Source organism: Delphinapterus leucas, chromosome 9, assembly GCF_059928025.1.
Source record: "Delphinapterus leucas isolate spDelLeu-1000000601 "Yukka" chromosome 9, BTC_Dleu_Yukka2, whole genome shotgun sequence".
Taxonomy (NCBI): domain Eukaryota; kingdom Metazoa; phylum Chordata; class Mammalia; order Artiodactyla; family Monodontidae; genus Delphinapterus; species Delphinapterus leucas.
This window is the reverse complement of record NC_143137.1, coordinates 26327417-26341605: the sequence shown is the minus strand read 5'-3', so window position 1 is coordinate 26341605 and position 14189 is coordinate 26327417. Positions and strand designations below refer to the sequence as shown.

The 14189-nt window shown below is 33.3% G+C and overlaps 1 protein-coding gene across 4 annotated transcripts in view; it reads right to left on the bottom strand.

Moving 5' to 3' along the window:
• The window catches only part of POT1 (protection of telomeres 1), a 78289-nt gene that overhangs the window by 43557 nt on the left and 20543 nt on the right, over positions 1-14189 (bottom strand). The window lies entirely within an intron of this gene.

Here is a 14189-nt window from a genome sequence, read left to right as displayed (position 1 = left end):
TAGGGCTTCCCTGGTGGCGCAGTGGTTGAGAGTCCGCCTGCCGATGCAGGGGACACGGGTTCGTGCCCCGGTCCGGGAGGATCCCACATGCCGCGGAGCGGCTGGGCCCGTGAGCCACGGCCACTGAGCCTGCGCGTCCGGAGCCTGTGCTCCGCAATGGGAGAGGCCACGACAGTGAGAGGCCCGCATAACGCAAAAAAAAAAAAAAAAAAAAAAAAGAATTGACTTTAAAGCTTCAGTAAGACTTCATGTTTAAACTGTTGACAAAGTATTTTAACTACTTTAACACTTAGGTAATACTTCATTTAACTTGATGTAAATCTAGAAAAGGTAACAAATGATAAATTAAGCCCTACATTCTGCGATATTCAGCAATTCACCTAATTTCCTCAGTATGATTAAGTGTAAATTGCCTTGGAGTTTTATTATAAGGGAAAGCTGGTAGTTCACCTAAGTAAGGTCTTTAATCAAAGAAGCATGCATGCATGCATGCTTATATATTTATATAATCCACAAAAAAATAAATTATATAATCCATCAAAAAATTCCTCCATGAAAGTTGCTTCACCACCTTTTTACCTACTTGGGCGCTGTTGTTTGTATTTATTTATTTTTTTGAGGTAATTTGGCATTTATTTATTGAAAGTAAATTGAAATCTATTCTATTATATATTATTTCAACAAGTGTTCTGCACTGAGGCAATCTGCCATTGATTTTCTAACTATGTTTTCTACATATGCAATTCAAGATTTGAAAATTAAAATAATATTTACCTTACAAAGAATTCACATTATCTATTAATAGCTACTGCAACTGGCTGTTACCATATTACAGGTACAACTACATATGTTACTTCAATTGTTACAGCAAATTCCATGAGAGACCATGACCATCATCATCTCCATTTTCAGATAAACAAATTAAGCAAGAGAAGCAGAGTAAGTTGTCTATGGTAAAACAACTAAAAATTTCTCTTAAGCTTATGTTGTGGAGTGTTGTTGTTTTTAAACCAATCAGTACTTCATCAGCAGTTTTCCATTTGTATAAAAGTTTATTATTGAAATACTAAAGTAAAAGCCATGAAGGCAAATCACTGAACTAAGGCAATACTATATGCTACAATCTTACTTGTTTACAAGGATACTTGCTATACAATGCACACATAACAGCACTCTCTTTATTATGCTGGTGTGAGGTTAACATAATTTCCACTCATGTTTTTATAATATTGAAAAAGATCATGGGAGGCAGGAAAGAGAAGCATAAATATTATGATAGAGATATAAGTTCTAATATATAGATATATATACATGCACACACAGATGAGATAGATAGGTAGGTAGGTAGATATATTTATGAGTTCATAAGTTTTATTCTGAAATTACACCTGGGGGAGTTTTCCTCTTATGTTTTACTCTATGCATTGAGCAACCATAGGTCCTAGATGGTACACCTAGGTGTAAGAATTTCAACTAAGACTATCAATGGTCTTTATCTTCACAGAGTTTGTGTTTAAAATAAGGGAGACAAAACAGTAAGATTAATTTTTAAAATAACTATAAAAGTATATTGATATTCATCAATGAAAAGGAATAAACTATTGATACATGCTAAGTGAAAGAAACCAGAAGCTAAGTGAAAGAAACCAGAAGCAAAGTGAGCCTATCTATATGAAGTGTCCAGAAAGGTACTCAGATAGAAAGCAAGTTAACGGTTGCCTAGGACTGGGGATGGCAGTGAGGACTGACTGCAAACAGAATGGAGATCTTTTTGTATGGTGTTGTTTGCTCATGGCCATAAAAACGAAATTCACTCTTCGTGGTTGAATCAGTTAGCATCAATCATACAAATGTCAGCATATGAAGTCTTGCTGATATCTTTTGTTAACTATGATCTCCTCATCCATTTGGTTTGACATTAAAAATTATATCTTTTTAAATCATCATTTTAATTGTAACTTGGGAGCAAATATAAACACATGTGCTGTACCGTCTGAATCCTTCTTAAAATCTGACAAAAACCATAACCATGAATGAGATCAGAGGTCAGCAAACTATGGCCTGTGGGCCAGCTGACTTCTGTAAAATCAAGTTTTATTGCTACACGTTCATTTACACATTGTCTATGGCTGTTTTCACGCTACAAGGCATAACTGAGTAGTTGTGACAGAGACTACCTGTCCTGCAAAAGCCTAAAATGTACACTATCCAGTGCCTTAAGAAAAAATCCAACTCTTAAACTAGATTAATGGTGGACATACAAAAAGGATACTGGAAATAAAGGACTAATAGCATAATACTCTGAAATAGGAAAAGAAACTATACTACAATGTCTTTATTTAATACTTAGTCTTGCAAGAACTCAATTTTTCAAAGTAATGGTACTAGTATGTAAACAGCCCAGCATCAAATGCAGTAATATTTACATGACCAATTTAAGAAATTTCAAGATGAACTTAGTATAGAAGATAAAAGATCATGATATTCAAAGCAACTCAACAATTATTTCTGATAAGAAAAACGGCCCACAAGAAAAAAAATACTCAAAAAGACTGTCAATTCCACTCTTAGGTATATACCTAAGAGAAATGAAAACATATGTCCACACAAAAACATATATATGAATGTACATAGTGGCATTATTTGTAACACCAAAAAACAGAAAGAACCTAAATGTCCATCAAGTGATGAATGGATAAATAAAATGTGGTCCATCCATGCAATGGGATACTTTTCAGTAACAAAGAGAAATGAAGTACTGATACATACCACAACATGGATGAACCTTGAGAGCATGCTAAGTGAAAGAAACAAGTCACAAGCTATCAGATATTATGATTCCATTAATATGAATAGTCTAGAATAAGCAATCTATAGACAGAAAGTAGATTAATTGTTGCCGAGGGCTGGGAGGAATACGGGGAATTTGGGAGCTAAGAGATGCAGAGTTTCTTCCGGAGGACATGAAAATGTTCTACAATTCACTGTGGTGGTAGATGCACAACCCCATGAATATACTAAAGCTACTGAACTGTATCCTTTAAATGAGTAAATTAGATGTGAATTAAATCTCAGTAAAGCTGTTTTTAAAAAAAGGGACTATCAGTATCTGGTTAAACAGCTGCTTTAAGGCACTAAATGCATGTATTACAGTTTAAGTGCCATGTAATTTATAGATATTATTTATCTTCCTTGTTCATATTTTTCTTTCAGCTCTTACGTACTACTAAAACTACTCTAACCTATTCTTAATCACAACCAAACTCTCCTCAAATTTCAAAGAGGGAGTTACTAGTACAGCTACCAATTAGATTATTATCCTAGGAATACTCCCCAACTAAGCCACCTGACATTTGTTTTGCTGATTCTAAGACTCATAAAATTGGCCTTCAAGCTTCATATTGATGAGCAACAGCCAGGAATGCCCACAAAGAAGTGGCATTCCTGAACAGTGTATGATACTGCGAGCTGGTAACTGGCAAAATATGTGATTTGTTTAAAAGCCTTTTGGAACAGGAGAAAGCATGACCAGTGCCACTTCCAAGTTTCCACATCTATAAAATAGAGGCGATGCAACACCACACTTAGGGTAACTTGTAAAGCATAAACGATATTCATATGAAAGACATCATAGAATTTAGAAAATAAGAGCTGCAATATTATTATTTAGATGGCCATGCCCCTGAAGAATGCAGGCAATACAAATTTTACAGAACAAAAGGGTCAACCTCTGTGGTTCACAAACAGAGGTATTATAATACTTCTAAACTCTTTTTATTCTTAATTTTATATTAAAAAATTTCACTAGCTGGAGATGAGAGTGAAATTAGTCCCAACATCGTCCTCAATGGTGAAAAACTGAAAGCATTTCCACTAAGATCAGGAAAAAGACAAGGTTGCCCACTCTCACCACTCTTATTCAACATAGTTTTGGAAGTTTTAGCCACAGCAATCAGAGAAGAAAAGGAAATAAAAGGAATCCAAATCAGAAAAGAAGAAGTAGAGCTGTCACTGTTTGCAGATGACATGATACTATACATAGAGGATACTAAAGATGCTACCAGAAAACTACTAGAGCTAATCAATGAATTTGGTAAAGTAGCAGGATACAAAATTAATGCACAGAAATCTCTGGCATTCCTATATACTAATGATGAAAAATCTGAAAGTGAAATCAAGAAAACACTCCCATTTACCACTGCAACAAAAAGAATAAAATATCTAGGAATAAACCTACCTAAGGAGACAAAAGACCTGTATGCAGAAAATTATAAGACACTGATGAAAGAAATTAAAGATGATACAAATAGATGGAGAGATATACCATGTTCTTGGATTGGAAGAATCAACATTTTGAAAATGACTCTACTACCCAAAGCAATCTATAGATTCAATGCAATCCCTATCAAACTACCACTGGCATTTTTCACAGAAATAGAACAAAAAATGTTACAATTTGTATGGAAACACAAAAGACCCCGAATAGCCAAAGCAATCTTGAGAACGAAAAACGGAGCTGGAGGAATCAGGCTCCCTGACTTCAGACTATACTACAAAGCTACAGTAATCAAGACAGTATGGTACTGGCACAAAAACAGAAAGACACATCAGTGGAACAGCATAGAAAGCCCAGAGATAAACCCACGCACATATGGACACCTTATCTTTGATAAAGGTGGCAGGAATGTACAGTGGAGAAAGGACAGCCTCTTTAATAAGTGGTGCTGGGAAAACTGGACAGCTACATGTAAAAGTATGAGATTAGATCACTCCCTAACACCATACACAAAAATAAGCTCAAAATGGATTAAAGACCTAAATGTAAGGCCAGAAACTATCAAACTCTTAGAGGAAAACATAGGCAGAACACTCTATGACATAAATCACAGCAAGATCCTTTCTGACCCACCTCCTAGAGGAATGGAAATAAAAACAAAAATAAACAAATAGGACCTAATGAAACTTCAAAGCTTTTGCACAGCAAAGGAAACCATAAACAAGACCAAAAGACACCCCTCAGAATGGGAGAAAATATTTGCCAATAAAGCAACTGACAAAGGATTAATCTCCAAAATTTACAAGCAGCTCAATAACAAAAAAAACAAACAACCCAATCCAAAAATGGGCAGAAGACCTAAATAGACATTTCTCCAAAGAAGATATACAGACTGCCAACAAACACATGAAAGAATGCTCAACATCATTAATCATTAGAGAAATGCAAATCAAACCTACAATGAGATATCATCTCACACCAGTCAGAATGGCCATCATCAAAAAATCTAGAAACAATAAATGCTGGAGAGGGTGTGGAGAAAAGGGAACACTCTTGCACTGCTGGTGGGAATGTGAATTGGTTCAGCCACTATGGAGAACAGTATGGAGGTTCCTTAAAAAACTACAAATAGAACTACCATATGACCCAGCAATCCCACTACTGGGCATAGACCCTGAGAAAACCAAAATTCAAAAAGAGTCATGTACCAAAATGTTCATTGCAGCTCTATTTACAATAGCCCAGAGATGGAAACAACCTAAGTGCCCATCATCGGATGAATGGATAAAGAAGATGTCGCACATATATACAATGGAATATTACTCAGCCATAAAAAGAAACGAAATTGAGCTATTTGTAATGAGGTGGATAGACGTAGAGTCTGTCATACAGAGTGAAGTAAGTCAGAAAGAAAAAGACAAATACAGTATGCTAACACATATATATGGAATTTAAGAAAAAAAAAATGTCATGAAGAACCTAGGGGTAAGACAGGAATAAAGACACAGACCTACTGGAGAATGGACTTGAGGATATGGGGAGGGGGAAGGGCGAGCTGTGACAGGGCGAGAGAGTGTCATGGACATATATACACTAACAAACGTAAGGTAGATAGCTAGTGGAAAGCAGCCGCATGGCACAGGGATATCGGCTTGGTGCTTTGTGACCGCCTGGAGGGGTGGGATAGGGAGGGTGGGAGGGAGGGAGACGCAAGAGGGAAGAGATATGGGAATATATGTATATGTATAACTGATTCACTTTGTTATAAAGCAGAAACTAACACACCATTGTAAAGCAATTATACCCCAATAAAGATGTTAAAAACAATACCTCTAAACACTTTTTATTCTTAATTTTATATTAAAAAATTTCACTAGCTGGAGATGGGAGTGAAATTAGTCTCTCAGTGGAAAGAGAGAGTCTTCTTCATGACTTTAGAGCCTTATATGGTTTAAAAGTAGCAACAGGTTCAATTATTCAAGGATCAAATCTATTGTGGAAATAGGACAATTAATAACATATTCAGCAGAACTTCAATATACTGGACTAGATATAGCAATGCTTAGCATTTATATGCATTCGAGCTTTCAAACAATTTCACAATAAATTTATAAACATGAACTTAGTATAACGTCATTTTATTTAAGTCTACTACACTTCAGCTTCATTTAAAGGAAAATTTAAAAGCTATGTAAGTATCTCAAATATACAGCATATTATACTTCCAAATGAAAACTGACACTTGTAGAAATAAAAATACTATGATTAATGTATAAATAATATAAGGAGAATAATTTAAAGTGATAATAATAAAAGTTCAAATGAGAGGCGAACTACTCTAACTTCTAACATATTCCTTTATAGCTAAAACTCATTATACTTCTTCATTAAAATCCAAGCACTAGGACAAGTGACTAGTTCCTCTAGTGAATTAAATGTTATTTTATGAATTTTATATTCATTCTGTTAAGTATTGATAAATTATTAATAATACGTACATTTAACATTTATCTTACAAAATGCACTAGGGATATATTACACACACACACACACACACACACACACACACACACCCTTTAAGAACGTGACACCATTTATTCTACCTGTAGGAAAAAAAAAATCACAACTTATGGTAGAGTTTCACATAAATCCTAATCTGATTTCAAATATTTTTAAATCCTGATACCAGTATGTATATGGCAAATGCACCCAATATATTCCTGTAAGGCTTAAAAGTATATTAAAATTATGAATGAAGAAACAAAAAGACTGAGATTAACAAGCAAACTATATTATTACACAGTAAATCAGAATTGAGGGTAAAGAATCCTACCAACCCAAACATCCTCAAATATTCATGTAGAGATTGTAGCAAATACTCTGCCTAATGATAAAAAATTGGGCAACATCTAAATAGTCCTCCTTGTTTTTGAGGAGACCTATTGCAGGTCACATATTGGGAGAAGAAAATTCACCTCAGGCTCTCTGTTAGGTGTTGCTCCACGGATCCTTACATAGAGGTATAGAAATTATACATGATTTAAACATGACATTATTTAATAAATGATTCTGAAACAAGGCAGTTACCAACAAAAAGTGAGATTCACTGCACACTACATAAAAAACAAAATTCCAGGCAATACATGCAGTTTTAAAAAATATATAATAATAATTTTAAGGAAATATAGGGTAATATTTTTCAGATCTTCTAATAGGTAAGCCTTTCCAAACAAACAAATTATGACTCCACAAGCATTTTAAAGATTTAAATTTCAAAAACTACCAGCACAAAACCAAAATGCTGCGAAAAGCATCTGTAACATAATGACAAAAAAGAGATTATCATTTATATATAAGAAGCTGCCAGAAACCACTGCAAAAGGACAAACAAGCAAACTGAAAAATAAGGAAGAGAATATATTTTGATTTTCTTAATTGATGATACGTAAAGTTGGGAGGGAAATTAATACACTGAAGTAGAAGAAAATCCTAACAATGCAGATGGAAATCAAAGTGATTTGTAACTTGAAAGTAATTTTTGTGAACCTGAATATTACCAGAATCCATTTGACCTGAGAAGTAATGTAACAAAGCATTCCACTGATAGCCACTTGAGATATATTTGTAATAATTCTGAACACATAATCTTTCAAAGACCAATTGCCAACAACATGACAGCTATAGCATATAAATAAAGCTGATTGCATATATAACCAATACAATCTGAACAAGCCAGTTTTACCACATATGGAAACCATAAAATATAGAATTAAAAAAAATTCTTCAAGAATATAAACAAAATGTACACCACAAAAGTATCATAGGTCCTTAATAACGATCCCTAAAAAAGACTGCTACAAGAGCATAAAATTATGCATCAATATATTGCTGACATTCTATTGCTTAAAATTATATTTAAGTCAACTGCTTCAGCACTAGTTCACATTTTCATTATAAACCTGACAACTTTTGTTGCTATTTTCAAACTCTGGAATGTTGGCCTCTTCTTCCTCATCTATCAAAATCCAATTTACCCTTTAAAGTTCAGCTAAAATGCTACATCTCTTAGAAGCTTTTCCCCTGTTAGCATTAATCTCTCTATTCCCACTCGGAAAGCACTTTGCTTATTCCTTTAGTCACAGCATAAGACTGTGCCTTCTATTAGCTAGCTGATTACATTTGGGTCTCCCTCACTTGTAAACTCTCTGAGAGTTATTTTATCTATGGACAACAACCTATGAGTCTATAGAAAACAACTAAGTACAGTACAGTGCTACACAAGGCTAGCAAACACATTTTTTAATTTAATGAATAAAAGAATATAACACGAGTTTCAAGAAAAAATGGGAAAACAGTACTGATTTTATGATTCATGAAAATAATTCAAATTAAAAAACTCATGAAAAATAAGGGTAACATCCTAAATAAACAGGCTAATAATTTTTAGAGGAAAAGATCATGAGAGACAGATTCTTAGGATATGGACAGGAAGCCAAACAGAAGCCTCAAGTTTCATCAAAGAAGTCATTCTTGAATATAAGAAAGCAAGCCACACAAAGGTTCAGTGACAGGGGAAGAAAGATCTTTCTTCACCTTCTTTCTCTAAGTGGAAACCTACTTCCTATTGGCACGGACAGAATAGCTGGAAAACAGTGCTGAAGAGAGGCTTAGCTCACCTTTCCAAATCCTTAAAGAGATAAGTGATGACTAGCTGTGCCCTGGATGCCCTCCATTCCTGAAAGCAAGACAGCCAAGCACTTGAAGATTCTTACCTCACTCAACTAGATATTATCATTTTTTAACCCTTGGGAAATGTAAAACTCTGTGCCTGCCCACAACCTACATCTTATGTAAAAGGTAAATCCATCATTCAACTTTAAAACACACATTCAAAAAGCATGGTACATTTTACAACGAAGATTTTGCCTTACATAGTCAACAATAAAATGGACAAGTAGAGTTTTACAAATTGGGGAAAGACTAAAACCAAAGTGAAATCATGAATAATTATAATCACTGTATTATAATGGTTATCTGCTTAACTATAGACTTTAATTTCTTGAGGGTGGAAACAATTACATAAATCTTTGAATGTCTCATGTCTATAAAATATAACACCTGGCACATAGAAAGTTCTCAATAATTGTTGAATAAATTAGTAAACTGAAAAGCAAAACTGTGTATTTATTTATTTTGTTTTATTAAATGCCATACATTAAGCCAAAATGTATGTTGTAGTTTTGATATTAACTGAATAGTCAAATAAGTGAGTATTAACATACCACAGATCAAGATTTTGCAATCTGAGGCTCAGAGGCAGCAGGGAATGAACTTTGATATTGTATATTTAAGTGTTTAAGCATGCATGTGAATTTTTCTAGGACAGGCTCTATAACTGTCATCACATTTTCATAAAGGTGTAGGACTACAAAAGGGTTAAAAATTTTAAAGATGCGTTATCAATTTTAAAAAATAAAAAATATAAGTAAATATTACATACAATTTTATGTTGTACTAGAAGTTTTAATCTCCCTTTGATGAATCAGAAAGGCTCCTGGATCTTATGGAGTACCAATGAGTCATTAATCATTCAGTAATTAATAAATTCTTTTTCAACCATATTAATGTGGAATATGTGGGAGTTAATTATTATACTTTAAGAAATTAAAAGACACTAACTACATAATCATTAATAGGCAACCAATATTACTCAGGCAAAACAAAAATACTCAAACAATTATGCTACATAACATTAATGCATAAATGGCAAGTCATTCTCATAAGTGAAAATAGTATTTTTACACAGCCAAAATTAGCAATCCAGAGTTAGCTGGAATGTTTAACAGAACAGGAAAAGAAAAAATCCTAGGGCTCTATATCCTATCACTCTATCCTAACAACTAAAAGTAAGTAAAACAGATAGGAGCTCTTAGAAATCCAATGTTTTGGATACAATTTTAGTAATTTGATTATAATGCTCAGTAAGTAGCTAAAACAGGTGTCCTTTTTCTAAGAAACTGAATAGCGTAAGTCTGCTTGTAGAAACACTGTAACATCCAAAACTGTTCAGTTTAACCAAGCTGCTTTTCTAATATTGAGAATTTTTGATGGGAGGAGGTGTGAAAATAGTTTAGCAACATAGAGCATTCCTGAGGAAAGCTAGGGAGCCACAGGTGATGTGCCACATTATGTGGCATGAAAAGGCTGAGACCTCTAGGGTCTCAAAGTTGGACAGAGAAGAAAATAAAAAAAGAAGTGAACAGTAAAAACCGATGCTATGAATACTCTGACTATTCTCTCCCTTCCTCTGGACTCAAATATTAGGAAGAATAAGCACAAACAGTGTTCTCTCTACTCTTCGCATTTGCTCAGAGTGAGCAGGCATTATGATATTAACCAAGCAAGCAGGACCACATACTATTAACAAGTCTGGATGGGTATGTTTTATGGCCTGCCTCTACTTACCTTATTTAGCAAGAACAGACAATAAGAACAGAGTAAAGGTGTCTCAAGTTTAAAAAAAAATTAAGATACTCCTTAAAATCTGAGACAAAGCTAAAATTAAACTCCTTTATACATGTTATCTAAGAAAAATGCCCAATGTTATCTGTGCAGGGCAAAACACTGCATATGTAGCTCTACCTACCCAGCTCTTCAAAGCAAAAGTAACTGTGAGGCTTTCAGAGAAGATAACTGCTATAAAATCTCAAAATCCCAAGAATGTGGCAATAACCTTGTCTTCCTATATGAAAGAGGCCATATTGTATGAAAGAGGCCATATTATATACCCCTGCTGAGTCATGATCAAAATCAATTTTGATGATACGATGATCTTTTAATATATGCTGTTTCCATAATCCTTGAGAAATTCTCAGTTTTCATGATGAATCTTACCACAGATGAATAAGAATGTGAGCATCGATAGTCCTTTTAAAAACAGGACTGATAGACTTCTGTAAGAATAAAAGCTACAACTCCTCGAAGACTGAAGATAAAGCTTGGGAAATAAAGCATTTGCTACAGAAATAAGATAGCAGTATGCTACAGGTCATGTATAATAATCATTATTACAGAGGATGAGAGGAAAGTCCTCAAGAAAAATTTTAGTCAAGAAGTAAGGATGCTAAATTGCGCCAAATTGCTTCTACTGCATTGAATTTAACATTTATAAAATGAATTTTAACGAAAAATTCTAGCTAATGATATATAAGAGAATCAACTTTTTTCCATCTATCTAAATTTGAGTTGCATAAAGGTAATTTTCCTACACATAACTATTATGTACATCAAGATGTAATATTTAGGTTGTGGCCCTGTATTTGTGAAATAATGTTGCTTTATATAGTACAAAAAAGGCTCAGCTGTGGATTACTCCTGTACATTTATTCTAGTACTTCTCAGTGGTAATACTAATGAAGTTGATTCTTTCCTGAACACAAAAATCAGTGCTATTTGTCTGACTCTCCTGCAGCATGTTGAAGGATAAATTCTATCAACAGAAAAAAATGTAAGTGTAACTAAAATTATAAGACAGATAGTTTTAAAATGTTACCATCTTGGTAGTAGTAAAGACATCTCGCTGTATCTTCAGACATATTTTAGAGTTTCAATGAATATATTCAGAAAAAATTGATGACATTCATTTTAATTTATATCTCAGAAGAAATAGAGAAATACATTATCTTTATAATAAAAGTTGGCTTATTACTACTCATGAATTTTTTTATTAAAGGACTGGATCTAACTATAAACATACCTAAGAGATACAGGATACAGAGAATATATAATAAATACTACAGTTTCCCAATGCTTTCATTATATACACATGATTTAATAACATTGTCAGAAGAAAATGATTATGCTATCTAATAACAAACTAAAATTGAGTCATCATAGCTGTTTTAAAAACAGCTATCATTTTATTTTGTAATACTTTCATTTCATGATATTTTTTAAAATAATGTATTTGCTGATTAATTTACTAAAAACTTTCAATGATAAGCATTTGAACCATACCAAGTACAAAAAGTTTTAAAATTATATCTTCTACCAAGTTAGATGAACATTATTACCAGTATTGTAGCTTATTCCTAAATTTGGCAGGCCTATTAAAGCTAGCCAGATAACACTGGCAACTGGAAGAGGACTGCAGTGACTACACTCTACAGGGAATTCACAGAATGGGCAATGTAAAATTCAGGGGAAAAAAATTCGATGATGAGAAGAAACTACTAAGGTGAAAGTATGCATATGTATGTTGAATGGCATGATGGGGTATGGAAAGTAGACTGCAAAAGAGTAAAGTTGAATGAAAATATTTGAGAAATTCAAACACAATTTCTCTGCTTCAACCTTAATGTTTAATTCTTCCCCTCCTACTGAAACAACAGAAATCAGGGTTTTCAATAAAACATCCTTTTGCGGTCTTCAGACTTAGCTACCACCTGTTTCAAACTTCTCATCTCTACATTCAATAGTCTTCACATAGTCACTTGCACATAAACTAAGTCTTTACACATTATCAAAATATTCTGTCAACTATACTCCAACAAAAGTTAAAAATAAATAAAAAAACTGAAGCAAATATGGTAAAATCTGCCCAGTAAATATAATATAGGGGTCATTTAATTATTTTCTGTATGTTTGACATATTTCATAATGTAAAAAAAATCAAATAATGCTCAAAATAAAATTTTAAAACACACTAAAAAAAAAAATGCTGACCACATGAAAATGAGACTTTTCCCCCCCATCCACCCCACCAAAGAGTAAACTTAGAGCTCATGCCACAATAAAATTTGCATATGTATAATTTAATAAATTAAATCTTTAAAAAACATTAACTCACTGAGAACATCTTTGTGTTACCAGCATGAGCCACAGCAGCTGGCAGGCATACAGTTGATAAAGACAGTATTTCATCAACACCACCACTGTTTCACATTTTTAACATCTCTAAAATATGGTTATATCTTACAATTGACAGTGAAGCATAGCTTTTCTTAATGATACATAAAATAATGATGCCTCTTACAAATGTTGTTGCTTCAAATTAGACTAAACAGAGCAATAAACGTTAAATTTCATTGAACTAAATTAAACCAAGGTGAAAGTGCCTGTCTGTTAACTACATTAACTCTCAGAAAGCTGAAATCCATGTTTTTTTGATTCATTCTTTTACATGTTAGTCTGTTTAAAAGCTTACATTTTTATATAGAATAGGTTATATCTCCTTAATTATCTTTAAAAACAACCCAAGTACTATGCCTTTTGACCGGGATGTTTAATCCTTTTCCATTTAAAGTAACTACTGATAGGGAAGAACTTACTCTTGCCATTTTGTTCTTTTCTGTCTGTCTTGTAGCTCTTTTGTCCCTTGTTTCCTCTCTTATGGTCTTCCTTTGTGTTTCACTGATTTTTTTTTTTGTCGTGACCTACTCTGATTCCTTTCTCATTTTCTTTTGTGTATCTTCCATAAGTATTTTCTTTTTGGTTACCACAAAATTTACATAAAACACCTTACAGTTATAACTATCTTAAACTGATAAAAAATAAATTTCTATCATATACAAAAGCTCTACACTTTTACTCCCCTCCCCCAACACATACTTTATGTTACCGAGTCACAATTTATATCTTTTTATGTTGTAACCACTAACATATCTTTACAGGTAGCTCTTTTTTATACTTTTGCCTTTTAACTTCTATACAAGGATTAAAATGATTTACATAACAGCATTACATATTCTGTACATGTCTATATATTTACCTTTTCTAGCTTATTCTATACTTTCATAGGCTATTTTATACTTTCATATGCTGTCATGTTGCTGCTTAGCATTCTTTTCTTCATTTATTCTCTACAACTTATAGACTATACTTTATTTTATAAGTAAAAATGGCCCAAAAATTT